Source organism: Triticum urartu, chromosome 4A, assembly GCF_056163025.1.
Source record: "Triticum urartu cultivar PI428250 chromosome 4A, HENAU_Tu73, whole genome shotgun sequence".
NCBI lineage: Eukaryota > Viridiplantae > Streptophyta > Magnoliopsida > Poales > Poaceae > Triticum > Triticum urartu.
Window position 1 is genome coordinate 325,910,806 of NC_141876.1, and position 27,696 is coordinate 325,938,501.

Genomic DNA, 27,696 nt, shown 5'->3' on the forward strand with positions numbered 1-27,696 from the left:
TCAATGAGCTATATGTTGTTATGAATTACCAAAACCACCTAGGGATAGTTGCACTTTCAGGAAGCTTAACATGTCTGAGTACAGACATGTACAAATGAAAAAGGCTGAGAAGCCTGACTATCTACCAGATCCTGCCAAGTAACTTTTTTGAGGTGGCGCACACGAGTCCACATATTCACCTTATCAATACACCACTATGGATCCGCTCCCGTCTCCCTACGAGAACGCCATCCATAGCACTCAAGCTTATCTTGCGTATTTTAGAGTATCCACTTTCACTTGTCTATGAACTGTATAGGCAACCAAGCGGTCCTTTACCCCGGACGCGGCTATTCGAATAGATGATGTTAACCCTGCAGGGGTGTACTTCTTCACACACGCTCTCACCACTTACCGTCGTTTACACGACATGTACTCGGCAACCTTGAAGCGGAAGCCCAACGAGGGTGTCGGCCATGGCCTACCTAAACACTCAAGTCTCTAGTCTAGGTTTATCGCCTATCCAGGTTCCATCCGCAGGGAGTCTGGCCGAGGTTTCCACATACGGCCCCGAACGATGTGTACAGGGTTCCCGAGACACCAAACGGGCGACTCGGTACACCGTGCCACGGTATATCTACCGCATCATAGCCCACCCCTAGGGTCAGTGCTACGCACGGCTGCCAACACATATCCTATAAACACTAGAAACTAGTTGCAATTCCTGGACAGAGGACTAGGGTGGTTAAGAAGCCAAGAGGGTCCATTGGTTTCGGGCCCAATGCGTGGTAGTAGCTGGTTCTTAAATTACACATACATATCTCGGTTCTTAAGGACGGTTCCAATAAAACAACCCACCATGTACTGCTACATGGCCTCTCATCGATACCTTTACCAAATCATGTTCAACACACTTAGCTCACACACAGTAGGACATGTTCATAACTTTCCATTTCATCCTCGATGAATCGGACCTGACACAACTCTAAGCAATAGCAGGCATGACAAACAAGGATGAATGAGTAGGCACATCAGGGCTCAAACAACTCCTACTCATGCTAGTGGGTTTCATCTATTTACTGTGGCAATGACAGGTCATGCAGAGGAAAGGGGTTCAACTACCGCAACATGTAACAGTTGAATCATGGTTGTCCAAATGCAGTAAAAGAGAGCAGGAGCAAGAGAGTGGGATTGTATCGGAATGAACATGGGGGTTTTGCTTGTCTGGCACTTCTGAAGACAGTATAGTTCTTCATCGGTGTCATCGAGCTCATCGTCGGAAGCACGTCTATCGAGAGGGGATGATCACCGGCAACTGAGAAAGAACACAATCAATGCAATGCCACAATATGATGCATGATCATGACATGGCAATATGCTGTGATTTGAGCTAATGCATCTAGCTATGATTCAAATGAAGTTGGTTTGAATACATTATTCAAATTCCAACTCCATATATGATTACTTAAATGCCCTTTATTTGTTTTGTCCAAAACAGAGGAAAAAGATTGTTCAAACATGCATAAAAATGGTACAAATGGATTCCTTGAATTTTTATGATAATTTTTCATATATATATTATTTCATTCTGAGTTATAGATTAATTTCTATAATTTTAGAAGTTTTAGACATTTTCTGAAATTAATAATTCAATTCTGATTTATTTAAAATTCCGGAAAACGCTTATTGCGTCAACATTTCATCTGGGTGATGTCAGCAGGTCAACAGATGGGGTCTAGGTCAAACCTGACCAGTGGGGCACACTGGTCAGTGACACACTTCTGATTGGGTCACTGACGTGTGAGTCGTGGTCAACGGTCACATTAGCAAGTCAACGCTGACGTGTGGGGCCACTGTGATTAGTTTAAGCTAAATAGAGAAATACACTGCGGTTAACTAAAATGTGGGGCCCAGGTGTCAGTAACTCAGGGGGGGATAATCAGCAGGGTCATTAGTGGCTAATGACATGCCACGTCATCTCACCGGAGTTCAACACCGGCGAGCACACAGACGCGGCGGCGATGATCGGGACGGCTGCTCCGGCGACCAAATCGATGGCCGAGCCCACCAACGAAGAGTTGGGGCTCGTGCGCATCCAACTGTGGCATGGGGAGGGCACAAGGTGATCAGAGTTGGGCATGGTGTCAACCTCGGCGGCGGCCGGAGCTACGGCGTCGAGCGAAACGGGGCTGCGGAGCACGACAGGAGGAGCTGGGGAATGCGTTCGGCTCCTGGGAGCTCGGTGAGCACGGCGACACGCTCAGGTGCGAGCTATGTCGTCAATAGCCGCGGTGGCGCCATGGCCGGCGGCAGTGAGGTCTTGGGCTTGACGGAAGCGACAGCCAGGGGGGAAAACGAGCACGGGGAGAGAGGGGTTCGGCATAGTGGCTCATGGCGGTTGTAGGGGACGTTGAAGTGGGCTCGGGGAAGTCCTGCATGCGGCGAATTGACGGTGGCGGTGGTCGGAGCCCGAGGTGGAAGACGGCGACGATGGCGATGTTGCTGGCCACCCGCGGTCGCGTGCTTTGGCGTGCAGCTCTACGGCGTCGAGGCGGAGCTCATGGGGGCGCTGGTTGGGCGTGGGGGTGCTGGTGGCCATGGTAACGACGAGCGGCGGCGATGGCAGCGCTCGGACTGCGCGGGGGAGCGAGCCAGGGAAAGGGAAGAGGTTCAGGGAGAGAGGGGAGAGGTGCAGGGGGTTGAGGGGGTGCGTGGCGCCCTCGGGTGCCTCTAGTGGCGAGCGGGTAAGCAGGAGGTGGCCGGCGCATGCTGGCGCGCGGTGGACACACGCCCTCATCCTCCTGGCACTGGGTTAAGGACGATTGGCAAGTCGCCAGGTGGGCTGGGCCGGCCAGTGGGCGAACTACAGTAGCAGGTAAGGCCCAGGTACTTCTCTCCATCTCTCTTATTTCTCTTTTCTATTTTGTTTAATTTGTTTTGATTTGATTTTTATACCAAATCATTTCATATACTTCTGAAAATTATTATTTGGCCTGTTAAAAAGTATTCAAGGCCACTTGCAAACTTTCAAAGTTATTGGATCATATTTGAAATATATCAAATATAAATCCAATGCAAATAATTATTGAATTAATTCCAAAAGCCCAAAATAAATATTTATGTGATTCCAAAAATATTGGTTTGAGTTTTACTTCTTGCCATTATTTTCAGAGATTAACATGAACATTTTCTTGGGCTTAGTTGAAGCAATTTTTATCTTGGTCATTTTCAGAAATGATGTCTGAGGCTTTCACATGTCCCCATTTCAAGTTCATTGAAATTTAAACATGATGCACACATGACTAGCTAGTCTAGGTCATACCAGAACTAGGGATGTGACACGCCCTCACAGTGGCGAGCGAAGAATACCAGTCAACCCAAGGGAGGCAGGCTTTGATGCGAGACCTATTCTCATTCAAGGTCTGGTTGACAGGAACAGAGCACACAGAGAAGGCCATGACAGAGATTATCCGACTGGCGGCAGAGTGCACGTTTCAGGTCCTCAGTGTTTCAGCAAAGGCATCAGGGCCACAGTGATTCCTCCCAATTTCCAATTGGCGACTAGAGTCAGCAAGTTTACAGGTGAGTCTAAGCCTGACACTTGGCTTGAGGACTACCGAGTAGCTGTACAAATTGGTGGTGGCAATGATGAAGTCGCCATGAAGCACCATCCTCTGATGTTGGAAGGCTCGGCCAGAGCATGGCTGAAGCAGTTGGCACCTGGCAGTATATTCAGTTGGGAGGAACTCGCCCGAGTGTTTGTTAGGACTTTGGAAGGTACTTGCAAGCGACCAACAGGGTTGAATGAATTACAAATTTGTGTACAAAAACCGAATGAAACCATGAGAGACTATATCCAGAGATGGATCACGTTACACCATACAGTGGAGAATGTGTCAGATCACCAAGCAGTTTGTGCCTTCAAGGATGGCATTAAGTACCGGGAGTTGAATCTGAAATTCGGTCGGATAGGAGATATGTCTTTGACTCGGACGATGGAGATTGCCACCAAATACGCTAACGGCGAAGAAGACCGACTCCGGAGTGGCAAACACAAAATAATCGCCCAGGACCCCGGTGGAGGTACTTCCAATCGGGAACAGAAGCGTAAGGATGAGCCAGTTGCTCCTGGCGAAGCTTTAGTTGTGGCTCAAGGAAAGTTCAAGGGGAAGCCCAAAGGGCCCTGGAACCCCAAGAAAGTGAAAGATCAAGACGGAAATGATGTGTTGGATTTGCCATGTCACATTCACACCAAGAAAGATGAAGAGGGTAATCTGATTTATCCTAAGCACACCATTCGCCAGTGTCGACTCCTGATCCAGCAGTTCCGAGAGAAACAACCCAAGGAGAAGGAAAAAAGAGTCGGACAAGGATGAGGATAAGGAAGAGGATGATGATGGTTTTCCCAATGTCAACTCCACTCTGATGATTTTTGCTGATGTTGAGAGCAAAAGTCGATTGAAAGTTATCAACAGAGAAGTGAACATGGTTGCTCTGGCAACACTAAGTTATTTGAAGTGGTCCCAGACTACCATCACATTGGACCAGTCTGACCATCCGGCACGTATAGCCACCCCTGGGAGGCAAGCGTTGGTGATCGACCTAGTTGTTGAAGGCACTCGACTGACTAAAGTGTTGATGGATGGTGATAGCGGCCTGAATATCCTTTATGCTAAAACCTTGAAGGGAATGGGGATTCCGATGTCGAAGCTCAGCGGAAGTAATATGAGTTTCCATGGCGTTATACCTGGCAAGAAGGCTGAATCACTCGGCCAGATCGCCCTTGATGTGGTTTTTGGTGATTCCAAGAATTACCGCAAGGAAAAGTTGATATTTGAAGTAGTGGATTTCCAGAGTGCTTATCATGCCATTCTAGGTAGGGATGCCTATGCTCGTTTCATGGCTCGACCATGTTACGTGTACCTCAAATTGAAAATGTCTGGTCCCAGAGGAGTGATCACTATCACTGGCAATCGGCAGAAGGTAGAAGAGTGCTTCCATAAGGGCTCAAAAATCACCAACGCACAAATGGCAGCAGTCGAAATGCAAGAATACCAGAAAAATGCGGATCCGAGTGATTTGTTGTGCTCCAAGAAGCCTGCCACCGATTGGGCATTCAGTCGTCCGGTGAAACCAAGCCATTTCATATTCACCCGACAGATCCTAATGCTACTCCTACTCATATCTCAACATCACTCGACAGCAAATAGGAAGAAGAGCTCATCCAGTTCCTCCGTGAGAACTGGGACATCTTTGCATGGAAACCTTCTGACATGCCGGGTGTTCCCAGGGGATTGGCTGAGCATCATTTGCGAGTCGACCCGAAAGTAAAACCAGTCAAGGAAGATCTTCGACGATCCGCTGGACAGAAGAGAAAATCAATTGGTGAGGAAGTGGCTTGGCTCCTGGCAGCTAAGTTCATCCGAGAGATTTACCACTCCGAGTGGCTCGCTAATGTTGTTATGGTCCCCAAGAAGGACGACTCACTTCGCATGTGCATTGAATTTAAGCATATCAATCGGGCCTGCCCGAAAGATCATTTTCCTCTCCCCCGCATCGACCAGATTGTCGACTCGACTGCGGGGTGTGAGCATTTGTCTTTTCTAAACGCCTATTCCAGGTACCATCAGATACAACTGTATGGACCTGATGAGATAAAAACAGCTTTCATCACACCATTCGGGTGTTTTTGTTATGTCACCATGCCGTTCGGTCTCAAGAATGCTGGAGCTACATTCATGAGGATGATTTAGAAGTGTCTGCTGTCTCAAATCAGTCAGAATGTGGAAGCATACATGGATGACATTGTGGTCAAGTTGCGAAAAGGTTCCGACCTGCTGACTGACCTTGCAGAAACCTTTGCCAACGTGAGAAGATATGATATCAAGCTTAACCCGTCAAAGTGCACATTCGGAGTTCCTGGCGGAAAGTTACTCGGCTTCCTTGTTTCCGAATGATGGATCGACGAACCCAGAGAAATTTGGTGCCATACTCCGGAGGAAGCGTCATGTGCGTGTGCATGATGTCCAGACGCTTACTGGTTATTTGGCCGCCTTGAGTTGATTCATTTCTTGCCTCGGTGAAAAGGCATTGCCTCTTTACTGTCTGATGAAGAAATCTGACAAGTTCGAGTGGTCTCCAGAAGCTAATGCAGCGTTTGCAGAACTCAAAGCCCTGCTTTCCACCCAGCCGGTGCTTGGTGCCCCAATCATCAAAGATCCTTTGCTACTTTATATTGCAGCCACTGGACAAGTTGTCAGTACAGTACTCACGGTCGAGCGGGAAGAAGAAGGAAAAGCCTATAAAGTTGAGCGCCCAGTATACTATGTTTCTGAAGTTCTGACTCCATCCAAGCAAAGATATCCACGTTATGAGAAGCTTGTTTATGGGATTTACATGACCATGAAGAAGGTTGCACATTATTTCTCTGATCACTCCATTAGAGTCATCAGCGACGCACCATTGTCAGAAATTCTGAACAACGGAGATGCAACTGGTCGAGTGGCAAAGTGGGCGATTGAACTCCTTCCCTTAGATATCAAGTTCGAGGCAAAGAAAGCTATCAAGTCCCAAGCAATAGCAGATTCCTCGCCGAGTGGATCGAAAAGCAATTGCCGGCTCATATTCACTCGGACCATTGGACCATGTTCTTCGATGGATCTAAAATGCTGAATGCTTCTGGTGTTGGGGTAGTATTGATATCACCCCGAGGCGACAAGATCTGCTATGTTCTCCAGATTCATTTTGATTCCTCCAACAATGAAGCTGAATATGAGGCACTTTTGTATGGGTTGCGTATGGCCATTTCACTCGGCGTCTGTCGCCTCATGGTCTACGGCGACTCAGATTTGGTGGTGAATCAAGTGATGAAGGAGTGGGATGTCAGAAGCTCGGCTATGACTGGCTATTGTAATGCAGTGAGAAAGTTAGAGAAGAAGTTTGAGGGTTTAGAGCTCCATCACATACCTCGACTGAAAATCAAGCAGCGGATGATTTGGCGAAGATAGGTTCCAAGAGAGAAGCCATTCCCAGTAATGTGTTTTTGGAACATATCCATACACCTTCAGTCCGGGAAGATCCTTTCACTGAAGAGCCCCCCACAACCAAAGAGCGCCACTGATCCGACTGAAGTCGAAGTTTCGGCCGTGGTCGACTTGGTCATGGAGGTTTTGGTCATCACTCCCGACTGGACAGTGACATACATCACGTACATCCATAGGAAGGAACTCCCAGAGGATGAAGAAGAGGCCCCACAAGAAGGTGAAGCTTGCGTTTGAGAAAAAAGCAGCTAAGGACACGAAAAAAATAGCCGAGGAGAAAAATGAGTTGCTACAACACGCATTCAATGCCACTGTAACTGCATGCAGAAATGATTTTGATGCTAACTTGGTCCTGGCTATCATCAACTAGATGAAGGAAAATCCAGACAAGGCGATACATGATTTCCCATTGCCTAGTTTCGTCGCGAGCAACTCCGTGAACAACAACACCACCGCGCCATCACTTGCTCACGCAAGCGGGCCTCCTCTCGCACCCGCACCCGCTCATAGCAGCACGTCCTCAGTGTCAGGCGCTCTAGGCAGGCCTTTGTCTTTAGCTGAGCTTGACTCCCTCACGATAATTACATGTCGCACGAACATATATATCTAGAATATTCCATTTCCGTTGCCTTTCGGATGTTTTATGCCGCATACATGTGTTTGCAGCCCGACAAAACCCCATGCACCGTACTCTCATTGATCAAAGGCCAGAAGGTGGACATGGGAAATGGGGTGATAACAAAGCCGTTGGGTCTCATGTTCCACAACCAGCCGATGCCCACTAGGCACTTCAGGGTTACCTTGTCGAGTATGACATCGGGGCACGAGGATTTGCCTCCTCCATTACGCCTAGGGGGAGAGGACGATAAGACCCCGCCTAGATTGGAAGCTGCAAGGGTTGGGTGCTGCTATGGCCGAAGAATATTCTTCGTCTGGAGCCAGCTGAGAGCAGACCAATAACCACACATCAACAAGCATGTATGGAGACCACCACCCCGCCTACGCAATTACCAGCTCATGTAGTGCCGGGTGACAGTGGCGGACGATGTGATGAAGGGGGTGCAATAGTACTGGCTGATGTAATCGGTCCCGTAGAACAGAGAATGGATGATGAGATGGAGAACCTAATGGGTTTCCTCAATACAAACGCGTATGAGGGTGACTTAGATATGATGAGTCAACCATATGACGAATCGGGCTATCAGCTTGCTAATGAGGATATGGATGATATGCCGGGGCATGAACGTCGTAGTAGGGATTGCAAGAAGTCTCTCTTCATGAAATCCTCACAGGACACACCTGAAGATGCCGTCTCAACACAGGCTCAACTAGCCAGGGGTCGTACTAGAGTAGGGGTTAAGGAAGGGTCTGGAAGGTGTGCCTAAGAAAGAGGAGAGGAAGAGACCAGGGAAGATAGCTGCCTCCAAACAAGCCAGAGCACATAGCAGCCAGACGGTGGATTCCAAAGAGCGTGTACCCGTGAAAGGTGCGCCATGTTGCATCTCACGGGCGAGCCGATGGTACTGCCGAAACCGCTGGAGGCACTATCAGGGGATCTGAGGAGACTGCACGACTATGTGTTGTCGACTGAGAAAAGCCTACTAGCCTCGAAGCATCCAGGATATCTGACATATGCGGATCGTGTGCCTGAGGGGAAGTGCTACATCGACACACGGCCCGTGGAGGTATTCTTCCTGTGGTTTGACCATATCATTGATATGTTTGTGACAAGGCGGCTCGATTTTACAATCGTCTGCCTTTTTGCACTACATATGAGCTCCATCATGAAGAGAGAAGAAGTCTCGCAAATCTGTGTGGTGGATCCGTACTACATGCATGAGTCTTTCTTGTGTCTCGGCGACTTTGAGCGTGAAACTGCTAGGGAGTACCTCCAAAACTTCATGGTACAGAATAAGGACCAGGAAATTATCCTCCTGCCTTATCATCCAAAGTAAGTCAGTTCCGGATAATCATTTTGTATATTTTAATCATTCCTTCTCGCTCATATGGAGAATAATTTGAGGCGTCTTTTCCCTGCAGCAATGGGCGTGTCATCCTTATCGTTCTTTACCTGCGAGTCTCCCATGTCGTGTATTTCGACCCTACTAGAGACTACGAGAACCAGGATTACCCCCACATAATGAATATTCTAGATGATGCTCTCCAAGGCTTCAGCATTAGGGGTGGCCACCTGCAGATCAGGAAACAAAGGAACAAGAAGTTAGGTTTCTCACATAAAACTAAGTTCTGCTGCATCCATGTCCCAAAACCAAGAAAGAAAGATGAATTCTACCTCTTCCATCTCATGATTGAGTTCAACACGGATCACCAAAAGCTTCATATGACAACCAGAAACGATGATCATATCCGCAAGTGGGTATAATCTCATGGCAAAGCGGATTATAAACTTAGAGATGACTTCTTTCGCATCCAAAGGGACGTTGCGACGATCATCATGAAATAAGTCGTCGATGAGAAGGGGATATCCCACCACGGCCCTATATCCCGAGCTGACGTCCAAACTCCCATAGGCATGCAACATCATGACCTCACACCGTTCAAGAAGCTAGGGTCCATCCTTGATGATATGGAAAGATGGAACTTCTAGTGATTTACGATGCCGACGATGATGATATGTGTCGGTTGAACTTGTATACTTTCTGTAGCGCTTAAACTTTGTGATGTCCATGGTCCCTGCCAAACTTGCATAATGCTACTTTGTTAGTTTGGGTATGATGACATGCGTACCTCTAGTTAATTAGTTTGCGTATTATATGTTGCATCTAGTTGCTAACCCTTTCTTTTTAGTGTTGCTCTAGTATATTTTGTTGCATATGATCGTACATTCTCTTGATGAAGATGCATCTCTAACAGGTACCTAGATTCTTGATGGCGAAGGAGTGCTATGTCGTGTACAAAGGGAAGGTTCCAGGAGTGTACGACGAGTGGTATGAGTGTCAGGTGCAAGTGGAGAGGTTCTCAGGCGCCAGCCATAAAGGCTTCAAAAGCAGACAAGAAGCACAAGCTAGTTACTTGAGGTACATGCTAGTGCGAGAGAGGCCTCATAACCTCCGCCTCATGTACTGCATAGTTCCGCTATCACTCATAGTGATAGCAATTCTCGCGTATATCATTGTTTAGATGGATGACATTGTAGTTGCAAGTATTCGAGACTTGCATGTATCGCTATTTTCGAGATGATGACGAGAGACCACTTTGTATTAGATGATGATTATGACGAGACTATTTGTATGCATATGCTATGATTATATTTGTGGTCTCGCAGCCATTTTGTATGTGTATGATGATTACATTTGTATGTGCTAAAGATTCTTGCATAAAGCCTGTTCAAATACAAAACAAATATGCAGAAAAAAAACAAAAACTAATAAAATTAGTAGTACGAGTGGAGAAAAGTTAGCAGCAGTGTGCCACTAGCAGTAGCGAGGCCTAGTAAAGGGCGCTAGACCTATTAGCAGTAGCACACCTTAATATCGCTCACTACTGCTACGCTTGTATAGCAGTAGCGCGGGCAGACACGCACTGCTGCTATATGTTAGCTGTAGCGCTGTATCAGTAGCGCGGGACCCCGCACTGCTGCTAGGCTTTTCCTTAGTAGTGACGAGCACACCCAAATCACTACATAAGCATTTCATGAGGATTTGCATATGCATATAGATAGGATTGCATCCTGCATTCATTCTTATCTACATGGAGTTGCAGGTTCCTGCCGTGAACCTGACTCCGACAAGGGACGAGAAGATTGCACGACACAGTGATCTCCGGCAAGCCAAACAGATAAGTTTACCTCTTGTTCATTAGTGTTGTGTAAGCTATAACTTGTGCATAGAGAAACCTCGCCGCACTCTTGAAACTTGGGTGCTCCCATCTTTGGCTCGAACGCTGCTTCGGCCTGGATGGTCGCAGTGGCCCTTGGTTAAAAGGGTGTGGGCGAGGGGCTAGCCCCTCAGTCTGTTCCCCAGCAGACATGGTTCTCCGGCAGACATGGTTCTCTGGCAGACGAAAAGGTTGCCGGCGGGATATCCTGCCGGGGTAAACTCATTTAATTACAGTAAAGAGGCACTCCACCTCTGCATGGACATATACATGCCCGAGTTCCCGATAAGGGTTATCTCTTTCATTTACATGCAGATACAAGTATAAGCATTACATAACACGAAGATGGACTCGAGAGATTACATTATTTGAATTAAAATTTAGCTCTGTAATACCCTTTCTTGTCCCTCTCCACATAGGCATGGCCATCGAAGGCGAGGAGGTCAAAAGGAGCGCCAGAGCTGAAGTCCAGTCCGTTCCCATCGGGCTCCAGGAGAGGTAGCCCGGAGGGAACGGAAGCACGAGGGAACGCCTCGATGGAGAGCATGGAGGAAGGCGGTCCTGTCAACCACCGTCACCAGGGCCAAAAGGACTCAGTAGGGCTACTCATGAAGACGGTGCCCTCATGAAGGGGCCCTCATGAAGACGGTGCGGGCGACGGTCAGCCGGAGTCAGAGTCGTCGCTCCTCCGGCCTCTGCCGTCGTCATCACCGTCATTGTCCTCCTCATCGCTTTCGCTCGAGGAGGAGCTTTCGTCGTCGGTCAAGCTCTCCACACAGCACCCTAAGCAGCCTCCTGAGTGCCCAAAGATCTTGACGGAGAGTAGGCCACTCTCCATTAATTTGAAGTGGAGAATGTGCCCCTCCGAGAAGCTGTGGGCACGAGCAAAGGTCTTCCAGCCACGATGAAGATACATTACATGAGGGGTTGGGAAGTCGACGTCAACCCACATGCTTCCGTTCCCGCAGCAACTCATGTGTACCCTGAGAGCGCGCGGTTGCTCGAGCTCCATCTCCCGCGCAAAGAATATTGGAAGACAAAGGTGACCACACAAGGGCTTAGACAGACTGATGATGAACTATCGAGGTTGATCCCCGACATGGCATTCCATCGAAGGAAGAGCCGCCGGCTGGGGCACAGCCGAGGAGCTCCCTCGTCCTCCTCCTCCTCGGGCACCACGGTGGCCTCGGCTGCACCCCCTCCTCCCTCCTCCCGCAACGGGCTCTGCCACCTCAGCATCTGGAGGAGGAGGGATACATTGCCGAGCGGAAGCCCTTGTAGCTGCTGTTGAGACACTACTGTGCCCTCGCTCTCTCACCATGGCTAAGAAGAATTGCGGAGAAGAAGGAGAGGTATGTGCAGAGAGGTACTGCCTTTGCCTATTTTTATTGAGGGGACGAGGCAGGGGGCTGGCCTCTCGTGGTAAAGATGGCCACCTTGCTCCTCCAATACGGCCCTTTCTGCACCCCCGGCAGATTTGGGAATCAAGGCCGACTCTCTACTCCAACCATAGACGTTTGATTTTCGACCATGGAAGTCCTCCCCATGCCATCTGCATCGACCACCTACCACGCCTAATGCATGCAGGACACATGGCGAGGTGCGTGCGGAATGGGGGTGAGTGGGGTAGCTGTTTTTGCCGCATGATATTGGTGCGAGGGGAATCCATGGGCCACGATCCAAGTTCTCCCATGATGCCGAACACAACATGCGGGAAAACCGGAAACTAGCCCGGAATTAAGGCTGATGAAGCAGCAACAGAAAACTTAAGGGGACAACCCCTTCAGCAACTTTGCTTGTGCACTTATTAGGCCCTACCCCAACGACGCTTAGTAGCACGTTCGGGGCAGGCTCGGGGGCTTCCGTCGGTGCAACAAAGCCTGCGTTTGTTGACCAACTATGCATAGGAACAAGATCAAGATTGAAGCACCAGCTCAAGTCAAAGATTGAAGGACCAAGAGATTTGAAGAACCAACATGCAGCTTAGAGGGACCAAGATTGAGCCTAAAGAGAAAGATATCGGCAAGAGAAGGGCCTCCCTTGCTGGGCAGGTGATCCCGGCAAGGGGCAAGGCCACCACCAGAAGCAAGCAACTGAGGCTCCCCGGCAGAGCCTGCCGGGGTTCACAAGGGCAGAAGCACCCCACCAACCACACAAGCGCGACTCGTGTCGTCAATCAGTGCGATGTCATGCCGCAAGATGATCAAGTGGAAGCCTTTCGCCACATGGCAGCCATTTCCTTTAGAGAAACCTACAGGTGACACCCGTCTCGCGACGTGTCAAGAGAGCAGGAGCGGAGCTGGCAAGATAGCCCGGAAGGCCTTGCCAGGCGATTAGTGATTTGACACTCAACGACACACTTAATGCGCCCTATCAGCCCGCAGAGTTAGGTATGATAGCACTGTTTGATATCATATTGGTGGATAATGACCACTTTACCAATGTGGTGACCCCTTAATCTATAAAAGGAGACCCATGGCACTCGTAGGGGGGATTAGAGGGTTGGAAAGTTGATAGAACCCAAGCCACCACGCGTGCGTAGTCGCTGCACCCCTGAGGCAAACCTTGCCGGGCAAGTGTACTACGCACCACCACATTCATCCCATCATCAATCCAATAAAGCAGGAGTAGGGTTTTATGCCTGGTGGGGCCCGAACCTGGGTAAATCACTTGTGTGCTCTCTGTCGCGCTGCCGTACGCTGGTCTGCTCTTTGTGCAATGCGTCGTCCCCCTACCGAACTAACAAGGGGCCACCCGGTCCTATAGGTGGCCGCGGGAATCCCATGACAACGGTGAAGGCCACTGTTAGTGTCAAAACCGGCGGATCGGGTAGGGGGTCCTGAACTGTGCATCGAAGGTTCATGATAACAGGAGACAGGGGACACAATGTTTACCCAGGTTCGGGCCCTCTCTATGCAGGTAATACCCTACTTCCTGCTTGATTGATCTTAATGAATATGAGTATTACAAGAGTTGATCTACCACGATATCGTAATGGCTAAAACCCTAGAAGTCTAGCCTATGTCATTATGATTACCTCTATGGACTAAACCCTCCGGTTTATATAGAAACCAGAGGGGACTAGGGTTGTACAAAGTTGGTTACATAGAAAGGAATCTTCATATCCGAACGCCAAGCTTGCCATCCACGCGATGGAGAGTCCCATCCGGACACGGGTGAGAGTCTTCGGTCTTGTATCTTCATAGCCCATCAGTCCAGCCCATGTCCAACAGGCTGGACGCCCGAGGACCCCTTAGTCCAGGACTCCCTCAGTATCCCCAGGGTTTGTGAGGTTCAGCAGGAGCTCTAGGACGCAGTGAAGAAATGTGAGTCCTTGGAGTGCCAGAATGCGGACCAAGAGTCCAAACTCGCTAAGGCCCGCCAAAGCGCACAAGAGGCCCGGGCCGAAGCCCAAGGCGCCCTCCGGGAGATCCAAGAGGCCAAGAAGATCACGATGGGTAAGGCTTTTATTACGCAAAGAAAGTATGTGAGCCAGAGGTATCTCTTGCTGACCCGGATTTGGAGTTCTCCAGGGGCGTTTGTGGATTTGCCGCGTAGTGTTTCCGATGCCGCGGAATTCTTCCGGGTCGAAGAGGGAACTCAACGGAGAAGTTGTTCTGGTCACAATATCTTGCGCCAGAACATCCGGTTGCTTTTAGCGACCAGCTGAAGCAGCTGGTCGAGTTGCATAGGGTGGCCGAACTGGCCATGAAGGATTTAATAATCCGGCTATGGTCTGCAGAAGCTAAACCCGGCAGCTACTTTGGCCACGTGAAGCGGCTTGTGAATGCCTGACATCGGCTTGACGCCATCAAGCGGTCGGTCTGCATAGAAGGTGCGCAGATGGCCTTCGCCCATGTCAAGATACAATGGGCAAAGATGGACGCCATCAAGCTCGCGACCGAAGGACCGCCCGCGGGCAAGGAGCACCGCACGCCCGAGCGGTATTTTGAAGATGTTGTGAAGGGATCCCGCATTGTGGCGGAGCAATGTGCTAAGGACATTATTTCTGAATGAATACTTTCATGTAATCCCGTCCTGTATGATGAAAACAAGGCTTGATATGGAATGTAATGCTTTGCTATTTGTTAAAATTTTACCTCCTGTGCCGCCGTTTCATCAAGTCTGAGAGTTGGCCAGTCGTCGGCTTCAGCCCCCACGTAGGTAGTACGGGGGTGTTTGGGATGAATCAGGCAATTGGACTATGTGGCTTTATTACCCTCACTTATCCATAGGAGTTTGACAATGAAAATGTAGGCGCAGCCCCTAGTATACAGACTAGGGTGTTGTAAACACCTGATCGGATAAGAACCGATTCGTCGCATAATGTGGGAAAAATCGCTAAAGATTTGAAACCTCCGAAGAGCTGACCGGCTCACGCCGCATCATGCCATTCAGTTTTCGGCTTTCTCTACTGAGGTGCTCATCCGGATAAACCAAGACACAATCGCAGTAGTTCTCCCTTTACTACCCTAGCTGATATAGCGGAACTTAAGGTAGTAAGCACAGGAGTCGGGCAACCCAATATTGATCAAAGACATGATTCGGAGCCAATGCATATAATGCTAAATTCGGGGTCCCGAACTATACTGTAAAAGTGTTCGGACTTATTGCCATAGTGTGGGGCGCAATAAAGCCCTTGGCGGATTACGGCGTACCGAGGTGTATGGATGTAAATTAAAATAGCAAAATAAAAAATAAAGAAGAAGGTAGTGCCACATATGTTGGGCCGCAACGTGTTTCCATTATAATTTTAATTAATATGTCAGAGCGTACTTGAACAAAAATTGCGAGAAGCAATAGTGGCTATTTAACATGCCAAGACCAAGGGGGAGCTGCGTACGGGTCCTGAAGACAGGTAGAATGATCGCCAAGAAGGACATCTAGAGATACCCCCGCACGTCTGTGCTACTTGCCATCTTGGTGCGTCCGTCCTTCGAAAGGACCAATTTATCAGGCCATCGAGCGGGGCCTGTGAAAAGGAACCTAAACAAAGATAAAAGGAAAAGTAAGCGTATGTGTGTCCCGGGAAGGTCGAGCCGTATTGTGGATCACAGTATGGTTATGCCTCCGTCTCTACCCATGGTATTTTTAGTACGTAGTTATGTAGGCGCGGTACGTATGCCGCCACTTGGTCGGGACTAAGACGGAGGTCGAATTGCTAATCGAGCTCCTGACGAGCTGGACTGTCCTGCCGCAGAGTAGTCCAGACTTGTTTGACAGTGTCCGGGAGCATGGCCGCCGAATTAAGATTCTGCTTGTGAAGGCCGATCTGTACATCTGGTGCTAGGGTAGTGGTGTGCTCCTCGGTACGGAGGGAGCGCTCTGTGTTTCCATTGACTGTTATGATGCCGCGTGGTCCAGGCATCTTGAGCTTGAGATAAGCATAGTCTGGCACCGCATTGAATCGGGCAAACGTTGTTCGTCCAAGCAGTGCGTGATAGCCACTGCAGAAGGGGACGATATCAAAGATTAACTCCTTGCTTTGGAAGTTGTCCGAAGATCCGAAGACGACCTCCAATGTGATTGAGCCTGAGCAGCGGGCCTCTACACCTGGTATAACTCCTTTAAAGTTAGTTTTGGTGGGCTTGATCCTTGATGGATCGATGCCCATTTTGCGCACTGTATCCTGGTAAAGCAGGTTGAGGCTGCTGCCGACGTCCATGAGGACTCATGTGAGGTAAAATCCATCAATTATTGGGTCGAGGACAAGTGCGGCTGAACCGCCATGGCGGATACTGGTTGGATGGTCCCTGCGATCGAAGGTGATCGGGTATGACGACCATGGGCTGAATTTTGGGGCGACTGGCTCTATCGCATAGATGTCCCTGAGGGCGCACTTGCGCTCCCTCTTGGGGATATGGGTAGCGTATATCATGTTCACCATTTGAACTTGGCGGGGAACTTCTTCTGTCCCCATGTGTTTGGTGGACGAGGCTCCTCGTCGTCATTCTCGCTTTGCGACCCCCTCTCCTTGTCTTCGGCATTTAATTTGCCGGCCTGTTTGAAGACCCCACAACTCATGTGGGTATGATTGGCTGGTTTATTAGGGGTGCCATGGATCTGACATGGGAGATCGAGTATCCGGTCCAGGCTGGAAGGGACCTGATTATTTCTTTTATATGGCTTCTTCCGCTGACCGGACTTGGAGCCACTGAATCCGGCATTGACCGTCGTGTCATCGGTATTATTACCATTGCTTCGACGCTTATGTCTGTTGCGTCTGGGCTTACCATTGCAATTTCTTGGTTCCGATGTGCCAGGTTCGCTTGTATTGTTATTGCTATGGGCTAGCCAGCTATATTCTCCCACGCAAAAGCGGGTCATGAGTGCCGTGAGGGCTGCCATGGACTTCGGCTTTTCTTGCCCGAGGTGTCGGGTGAGCCATTCATCCCGGACACTATGTTTAAATGCTTCTAGGGCTTCGGCATCCGGACAGTCGATGATCTGGTTCCTTTTAGTTAGAACCTAGTCCATAATTTGCTGGCTGACTCTCCAGGCTGTTGAATTATGTGACGTAAGTCATTGGCATCCGGAGGTCGAACATATGTAGCTTGGAAGTTGTCAAGGAAGGCTTCTTCCAAGTCCTCCCAGCTGCCAATGGAATTTTCGGGCAGGCTGTTCAGCCAGTGCCGGGCTGGCCCCTTGAGTTTTAGGGGGGAGGTATTTGATGGCATATAGATCATCGCCGCAGGACATATGAATATGGAGAATGAAGTCTTTAATCCATACCGCAGGATCTATGGTTCCATCATATGATTCGATATTCACGGGTTTGAACCCTTCTGGGAATTCATGTTCCATTACTTCATCAGTGAAGTAGAGGGGGTGTGCGGCAGCTCTTTGTTGGGCCAGGTTGCGACGTAGTTCGGACGGAGTCCGTCTGGGGTTTTTGGCTCGAACATAATTGTGCTTGCCATGTTCGGCTTGATAGCCGTCATCGAGCGTCGAGGCTCGCCGCCGTGATCCATAGATCGATCTAGCCAGACCTGTTTTATTTCTCAGGCCCTGCCGGATATCATACGTGTATCGCTGAGTAGTTTTGTCTCCGCCTTTATGGCGGGGTAGAGCAGGCTGGCGTTCGGCTTGTGTTGCCGCTTTGTCCCGACCATGCGATGGCCGGTCAGCCACATTGTGCGCTGATGGTTCGAGCTCCAACGCCTCATCATCGAATTGAGGTTGTAATTTGCGCTTCAGGTAACTTTTGAGTGGTCTCTTGAGGCCGTATTCCTCGGCTTCCAGGATGTTAGTCCATCTATCATTGAGCAAATCTTGATCGGCTTGAAGTTGTTGATGTTTCTTTTTCAGGCTCCTTGCAGTGGCTATTAGATGGCGCATGAAGCGCTCCTACTCGAGAGGTTCCTCAGGCGCGATAAAATCCTTGTTCCCGAGGCTCACCTCATCCTCGGAGAGCGGAAGATAATTCACTACTAGGAAAAGGCTAATTAGTGGCGCACCTCTTTTTGCCATTAATGGCGCACTAAAGGTGCGCCATTAGTATGCGTAGAAGTGCGCCATTACTATCTGACTTAGTAATGGCGCACCACATAGAAGTGCGCAGAAATTTTGTTTCAATTTTTTTTTCGATTTTTTCTTAATCTCGGGTCACTATGGCTTAATCTCAGGTCAATATGCTTAATCTCAAGTCGAATCGCACTAAGTGGTCAAACTTCCCAAAAGGTCACCTATCCTCACAATACTCCAGCCCAAGCACGCTTAACTTTGCAGTTCTATCCCACCCCAGCACCACCTCACTTAACAGGCACATGTTGATATATCTATCAATCCTATTAAACCTTGTTAATGTCTAGGACTTTGTTCATGTTCATGAGTGTGATGAAATTTTGAAAAAATATTTCAAACTTCCTGGTCATATTACGTATCATATTTTGAAAAACATTTCCAAAAAAATTCGAAACCAGTTTGTTTTCTGTTACTATTGGCGCACCTAGCAAATGGTGCGCCACTAGTAAGTTTGAATTCTTTTCCATTTCCCCCCTCTAGATCTTAAAAGCCCCGTATCTTTCGTTCTGTTAGGATTTTGGGGATTCTGAAAATCTTGAATGGCGTTCCCCCGATTCAATCTCCCGGTTCAATTCAGATGTAACTTTTCGAGTAGATGATTTTTCATATCAAAAACTTTTTAATCCGAGTTCGAGTTCGTATGCAAAAGTTATGCCCATTTTACTAAATTCCAGAGAGATTTTGCAAATAAAGTCGAATTTCATATTTGTAAATTTTCCCAACAACTAGACCACATATCACATGGGAAACTTATTTTCTTTTATTTTTTTAAACTGAAAAGGCGGTACACAGGGGGGGGGGGATTTGGTCAAAGCTACCAATGGTGCACCACCTACCAATGCGCCATTAGTAACCCTGGTTACTAATGGCGCACCTGTTAGATGGTACGCCATTACTAGTTTTGCAAAAAAAAAATTGTTAGTAGTGGCGCACCGTCGTTGTGGTGCGCCATTACTAGTTTGAACTAGTAATGGCGCACTATACCCTGGTGCGCCATTACTAGTTTTGAAAAAAAGAAAAAAATCGTTAGTAGAGGCGCACAGAGTGTGTGGTGCGCCATTACTAGTTAAAACTAGTAATGGCGCACTATGCCCTGGTGCGCCATTACTAGTTTTGGAAAAATAAAAAAGTGTTAGTAGTGGCGCACCGTGGGCGTGGTGCGCCATTAGTAACGGGGACACTAATGGCGCACCTGTAACTGGTGCGCCACTGCTATATAGCTGTGGCGCACCACATACATGGTGCGCCAGTAATGTCCATATTAGTTATAGCCCTTTTCTTAGTAGTGATTGTTGTCCTCTGAGTCTTCATGCATGGCCTGTTCATCAGGGCTGACTCGCCCCTCTTCCCATTCGTCCTGTTCGGAAGCTGTCTCAACGGGATCTTCATTGTCTCCGGCATCGTCTAGAGTATTGTTTTCTCCTGTGCCGGTATTGCTGTCTTTTTCACGGCATGACTTAGAGCAGCGCCACTATCATTGGCGCTTTGGCTGTATCACAGGGGTTTTATCTTCCACTGGGTCTTCCTTGTCATCAACGTTAATTTCTTCGTGTGTATCCACCATGTACATGTTGTAGGAGGAATTGGCCGTCCAACACCCGGTAAATGGCGGGTTTTGGGCCTTCTCCTCTTCGGCATCATCGTCCATACCGTTGATGTCTCCAGAGTCGTAGTCGAGCATGTCGGTTAGATCTTTGACAGTGGCTATTAAGTGGGAGGTGGGTGGGAAGCGAAATTCCCCGTCATCGGGCCCCAGTTCAAACCGGATATAATTCGGCTATGAGTCCCCTACTAAAGAGATGTTTTTTAGTGAGTTTAGCACATCGCCTAGAGGTGAGTGCCGGAAGATGTCCGCGGAACTGAATTCGACGATCGGCGCTGGGTAAGGCTCAGCAGACCCGGATGCACGCAGTTCGGAGCCAGTGATCAGAGATGGATCCGGGGGTTCGGTGATGCAGATCTCGCTTGAGGTGGGGTCTGCGTGCGGCTCCAATGCCGCTGAGTCTGCGGCTTCCGTGGCGGGGTTAAGCCTCCCATCTTCGGATGGCGCATGCTTCTCCGGATCTAGGGCCAGAGCGCTTATAGGCACAGTCTCCTGGGTATAGTCCGATGACAGATCTAGGTCATCTTCATCGCGATGGCAGGGAGCGGCTGCCATGGGCTCAAATCCATCAAAGATCAAGTCTCCGTGGATATCAGCGAGGTAGTTCAAGCTTTCAAACCTGACCCGACGGGCAGGGGTGTAGCTGTCGATCTGCTCTAGATGGCCAAGTGAGTTGGCCCGCAGTGCGAAGCCGCCAAATACGAAGATCTGGCTAGGCAGAAAGACATCCGCCCGGGCAGCATTGTTGTAGGTGATGGATGGAGCCATCGAACCTTCTGATGACGACACAGCGGAACTCTGAATGAAAGCACCAATGTCGGTGTCAAAACCGGCGGATCTCGGGTAGGTGGTCCCGAACTGTGCGTCGGAGGTTGATGGTAATAGGAGACAGGGGACACAATGTTTACCCAGGTTCGGGCCCTCTCTATGGAGTTAATACCCTACTTCCTATTTGATTGATCTCGGTGAATATGTGTATTACAAGAGTTGATCTACCATGAGATCGTAATGGCTATAACCCTAGAAGTCTAGCCTATGTCGTTATGATTACCTCTACGGACTAAACCCTCCAGCTTATATAGACACCGGAGGGGACTAGGTTTGTACAAAGTCGGTTACATAGAAAGGAATCTTCATATCCCAATGCCAAGCTTGCCATCCACGCCAAGGAGAGACCCATCCGGACAAGGGTGAGAGTCTTCGGTCTTGTATCTTCATAGCCCATCAGTCTGGCCCATGTCCAACAGGCCGGACGCCCGAGGACCCCTTAGTCCAGGACTCCCTCAGCCACCTTTGGCCTCCTTGCTCTTCTTCTCGGCCGTCTTCTCCGGCGCCTGGACCAAAATCCTCGTTAGCAAGGGAATGGCTGGGTCTTCGGGTAGCGGAGCCGGACATTTGGTCGGCTCCGCCTTCTTTGTCCAGCCCTGATTGAAGGATGGAAGGGTCATCATATCTTTTGATTTATGAACTAAAGTTATGTTCGAAAACTAAAATGCTTACCGGGGTGGCTGGATGGGCGCTGTTAAGGCCGATGTCGTCGGTCGTCTCCGGCCACGTCTTCTGGGCCTTGAAGAGCAGCCTCCAGATCTCTTCGTGTGTTCACTACTGTAGGATGCTGCTAACGCGACACTTCGATCAGAGACCCTTCGACGAAACTGTGTGTGGTGCCATAATCGCAAACAGTGGTGTAAAAAAACCGTCAAAAAGGTCCAAAATGTTTGTGATGGAGGATGCATCAAACACGGTTTAGATTTTAGTTGCGTGTGCGATGCAGGGCATACGGTTCAGCTCAATTAACTATTTGCGATGAGGTGGAACAAAAGAAACGGGCAGCCAGATGAAGGTGTGTGCGATATACAGCGTACGGTTCACTTGGATGAACTGTTTGTGATTAGGCAACACAAAAAAACGGTCAGCCAGATCAAAGGTGTGTGCAATATATGGTATGCGGTTCACTCAGATGAACTGTTTGTGTTGAGACATGAGAACATAAAGGGTTCAACTTAACAAGATGTGTGTGATACGCAACAAATAGGTCTGTAATCGGAAACGTGTGTGAAGACCGATAACAATGCAGACGATTACTGCTAACAAGCCGTGTGTGTTGTGAGCAAACAATTGCTAGTATACAATTGTGAGTGATTGATGAAAACATCACCGACGGGTTCTATTTTTTAGTCCGTGTGCGATGTGATTTTCTTTGTCCGCACAACAGCTACGCTCTGTCTACAGAGCATCAACATATATTCTTAAAAAGACAACATTGCATAACCAAATTAAGCATACAATTACACAAGTGACTACACACATAACATTTCCACACACCAAAGTAAGCAATTACATGCATGCTAAAGTAGGAGAAACGAGGATCTAATCATCTACTTATTGTTGCGACGATGCTTGCCATTGCTCTGCTTCTGGTTGGATCCCTGGCCGTTTTGGGGAAGGAGGCACTTCCTCATGTCAACGATCCGCTTGTACATGTCGTAGCTCGTGTACTCCTCCTTGGCTGCATACACGACGTGAGCTTTGTCGAGTTTCTCCATCCAGACCGAGTGCGAGGCACGCTTGTCCTTGTTGCACGAATCCTTCATGTCTCTGTAGTAGGGGGCGATGATGGCCTCGGCGAGGTGAATCAGTACAGTCCTTCTCATGCTCCTTGTTGCCCGAGATCTTGTATTGGCCCTGGATGTCGACAAGATTCTGGCAGGCGATGCCCAAATTTTCGAGCGCTTTACGTCGTTGGTGATGTCCGCCGTAGCGAACATGTAGTGGGGGCTGTTGACAAACCTAGTGAAATGCTCGCAAGGCCTTGTGGCCAGGTAGTAGTGGTAGACGAGGACGTGATGGCACACGCACATCCGGGCGACGACGACCTTGGGATGAGATCCGGCATGAGCATGGGTGTACTCGAGTTCGAACCCGACCACCTTGTACTTCTCCTCGGCAAGCAACATCTCCATGATGTGGATGGAGTGCTCCACCCAGACCGGGTCGTTGGTGTACACAAGAGAGAGGTCCATGAACCTTCTCTGGCCGTCCACCATGGTACGCATGGTGAACTGCTTCTCGTCGTTAGTAACCGCTCGAGCGCCATTGGAACCCCGCAGGATACCCTCTAAGAATTTCTCATGGTGGGTGTACTTCTTGCAAAGGTGGGGCGCGATCAAAAGGTTGGCCGCTGTAATAAATGGGGGCCGGCCGGCCTGTAATTGTCACGTCTTGTCACGACGCTCATAGCGGAGGATTCCAGTGCACGCTTGACAACACCGCATCACTCGCGTGGGCTCGAAGAGGCGCCAAATGTATTGTCGGTGAGCCTGTTCCCACTCTACCGCACAGTTTACCGCGCAAGGTTCCCGCCCGGCTAGTTTGGCCATGCGTCGGCTAGAAGAGGGACAAATCGTGGGCATTTATTGGCAAAAAGCTTTGTAAAAACAAAGTGTGTGGAATGACTTTGGTCATCATTTTACCCATGGGTGATAAGGTCAAAGTTACACAGAAGTGTGATGATGGACACTCGAGTGCGATAATTAATTCTGCGCTCTACAGGGCACGCGGTGGAAGAAACCAGCTGCGTGCAATAATGTCAAAGATCGCAGTCAAGTTAGCTATACAGATCGTGTGCTGTGAGATCGACAAGGTAAATAGATTCAAGAATGGTTAATAAAATCTAAGACCATTGCTTATTAAGGTCAAAATAGTGCCACCAATATACGTGTCTCATACAATGTCATTTCAAGGATTGTACCACAAAAGCTCAAAATATTACAAGGTTCAAATTCCAGAGTTATGTGGCTCAAATTCGAGGATTACAAGGTTCAGACTGATATTATAAATGAAATTCAGCTCATCAGCTGCAAACGCTCGCGCTGATCCACTGAACATGGATATCAGAGAGGTTCAAAGTAATATTACCACTTCTAAGTCTGCTTTCAAAACCTCACAATTTTGGCAAAGGGGTCAGCCACTGAGAAGTCATGTATGGGGTCATCTGAAGTTCCAAAATGAAATTCGGCATTTTTGGAGCCTATTCCATTCTACCGCAGGTGCCCTCGTTGATCAACCATTCATTTTTGCGAAATAAATGTAGGGCAAACCTCAATTCCTTCAGCACCCTTGCTCTGAGAACAAAGAACCTAGTGAATATAATCTCTGGTAAGGTCCCTCGATAGGATTTCAAAGTAATTTCTGAGAGATGCAAATCTAGGCATTCGACGTGATAGTTATATTGTATAACATTATCCACCATTGGGCCTAATCTTATCTACAAAAGAAGAAAACGTGTTAGTGCCTACATGCAGTTTTGCACATTACTACAGGCCTATTTGGTTTGCAGGATTTTTAAAATGCACTAACATGCCATCTTCGATATGGCATTCTAGAAAAATGTAGCCTTCTTCACAAGAGGTTTGAGTGGGTGAAAAGTTCCCTAAGAAAACTAGTATAGATGAATCCAAAGGAGAAATCCTTATTGATTGTAACCACATGGGAGGTGCAACATGTTACCGAAATCCTCCAAAATAATCCTTCACAAATCGTAGTACATTGTCATTGTTAACTTGGAAAAATGTGTCACAAATTGAACTCCTTTATGGTTAACATTTAACAGGAAAGGAACATCACCTCGATATATAGCTTCTCCAGGCACGGAAAGCATCTCAGGAAACAGACAACTTGCTCCAGGTTGGGGCCGATATATTCTAGAGCCAAGACCTTCGTTGTGCGTAGTTTCAGGGTCAAGCTTGTCGGGATCATTTTCTGAATGACAAACGAACAAACATCTTCAAATTTACAAATAATGTTAATTTGTAGAAGGAGAGGTAGATGGCGGCTGTTGTACCTTGACGGGCGTGGATCCAATAACAAGTTCGGAGTATTTGTCAGACGAGTAGCCCACCACTGTTAATTTCGGCTCGCAAATGACATTGATTCTTGTTGGACCTTCTTGATCAACTACAAGTAATCTCTCAAGTGCAGGTGTGTCCTCAATGGCCATACCGTGGTACACATCTTGTGATGTCTTCCTGCCGCAGCAGCAACACACATAAATAGTCCGGAGAGTCATGGAGGTGATATGGAAGGTACTCAACCCATTGATCGCCTGAAGACGAAGTTACTCGAGTGTAGTACAGCCACTAAGCAGGCGCTCCATGTCATCATTTGAGAGGCAGGCGGCAACGAGCTCGAGGTGCTTCAGTCATGGTAGAATAAGAGCGAGCGCGTCATTAAGGGGGATGGCAGTTGCTGAACTTGGTGATGCGTAGCATGGGCGTGAGGCAGAGTGCGGACTTTGGCAGCGACCGCATACGCTCATCATCAAAAGTGAGCTCCTCGAGCTGATCTAGGGCGGGGGATCAGAACTAGTTTTCAAGCTTGGCTCGGTCCTTGCCGTTGGAACGGAACTTGCCCGTTCTAAGGCCTCTGGTTGGGCTAGGTGACTGCCGAGGATCTTGGAGAACGCATCCAAGCTTTTGCGATAGCCATGGAAGAGCTCATGGGTGTCGATGAGGTCGAGAGGGCTGGACTTCCATAGGGGGCGCCACCGCCTGGAAAGGACGGTTGTCCGCGCACCATATTTAATTGGGAGGAGGTAGATGATGATTGTCAACATATCATCGGGGAGGCTACTGATGAAGTCTAGGCCTGCTGGAGTCGCTTGCGGTTCTAGCTCGCCCCGCCTCCGCTTGTTAGCAGGCCCGTTCTCTACCTCCGGAGACTCCTTGTCAGCGGCGCTTTTGGATAGAAATGGGAGTACAGGGAATATTTATTTAAAATAGGGCAATAGAAAAGTGTATTGGTAACTACAAGTTATTAGGTAGGAATATAGTAAGAAAAGGGAATAACAGTTGGTTGTTTAAATACTACACAATTCATTTGACTTTGTTGGGTAAGTCAACATGCAGATAGTTGAAAAGAAAACTTACTTCGAAAAAAGTCTGGACAGATGATTTCGTCAGGGAAGTTAGCATATATCTCAGGACAAGGCCCTTTTATGTGCAGTGCAATTTTAGTGCCAGGTTTCAGTACATAAAACTTAGAAAATTCTTTCCAAAAGCCAGTGCGAAAATAGGAGTCACCACATTCATCAAGTCTTGTAGTAGCAACGATTGTAAATCCATGGTTTGTGTGCACTATGACATCTGTAGAGTCTTCATCTATGTAAAGGGAAAGTTTGTGCACTACATAATTTGTTGCATAAGAAGGGATGCGTTGTAGAAAATGGTAGGATTGTTAAAGAAAATATGGTAACACGCAAATATGGGTCAAAATTGAAAGAACTGTACAGCAGTTGAAATTGAAGGACAAAAATCTACAATTTAAAAGATAGGGTAAACATGATGTCATGGAAATATGAGAGTAATCGAAAGAACAATACATCATTAATTTGCCTAATATAGAAAGAAGAGGGGGGAAATCCCCTTTGACGTATATGGTGCATGTGGCACCTTTTATCCAAATGTAGCAATATTTAGAATATGTTCAGGAAAGTAGGCCATGCCAACCTATTTAGGGTGAGATTGAACATACCACGCGCGTCCTCAAGTTATCTGGTACAATGAGATGGAATCTCTGGTGGAGATCGCAAAGTCTTGATGTGTCGGCGCACTGTACATTCTATGAATGGAAGAAAACCCTCAAAACAACTCGAGTAAAAATGAATTCACGGCGATTTCTGCCGAGTGATTAAAGGAGGCAGATGAATTGGGATGAGAGATGAGATAATATCTCATTAAATTAGTTACCTTGCCATCCATGAGAAAGAACCCTCAGTACGGCAGATTCCCCAACCGAGCGGAGCTGGGCCGACCGCGAGCAGCGTCGAGAAAGTGGATGGCGATAGGCGGTGGCAAGCGGAAGTGGAGAAATGCGGTGGACTTTGCCAGCATCCTGGCGTCGGCGGCATGCGTCGAGCTAAGTGTTACCGCCGCGAAAGGCGGTGCCATGGCACAGACACGGAGGAGCCTTTGCAGGTGTGATTGGGGGCCGGAGGGGGTGGCGGGCGGGGTGAGGGTTTTTGTGAACACTATGCTCAAACACCCATCCAGCGATATATTTTGCTGACCTGCACTAACATTTTGTCAGTTAAACCTTTGGTCAAAATTTAACACAAATTACAAAGGGGACCAGTAAACCAAGACGGAGGTACATTCCATCAACCAAACTGGTTGCATCCATGTCCCACGGTTAGACAGAAGTAAACATAGATTAAACATACTCAGATATAGATAATAAGCATACATGTACATAAGCGTAGTTCAACCATAAGTACATAGTTCAAGCGTCATTAAGCATACTCAAGTGTACATAGTTCGATCCATCCCACATCTCATCTCAGATGCCGGCACGATCCTGAAGATTTTCCAGGTACTCGGTGTACGCGTCGTGCGCCACCCTGCAAGAATACTTCTACTTCAAGGAGCCAACGGCCCATCCTCTTGCATGCGCCAGAACACTTAGATACACGTCATGAAGCTTGTGGTTGCAAAATGGGCATCGATAGCCGCCGTTCCAAGTACTAATATGCCTATTATGCATTCCCACATAAAGCTCCCTCGGGATTTGCCTCTTGTACCTCCTATGGACATCTTCATCCTTGTTGTCCACATCGTCAGACATCACCTATACAAATAGTAAAACAAATTTGGCATCAAATCAATGATTACATGATGTGAAGTAGGATTAGGAATTTATGGCTTGATTTTTAAGCAT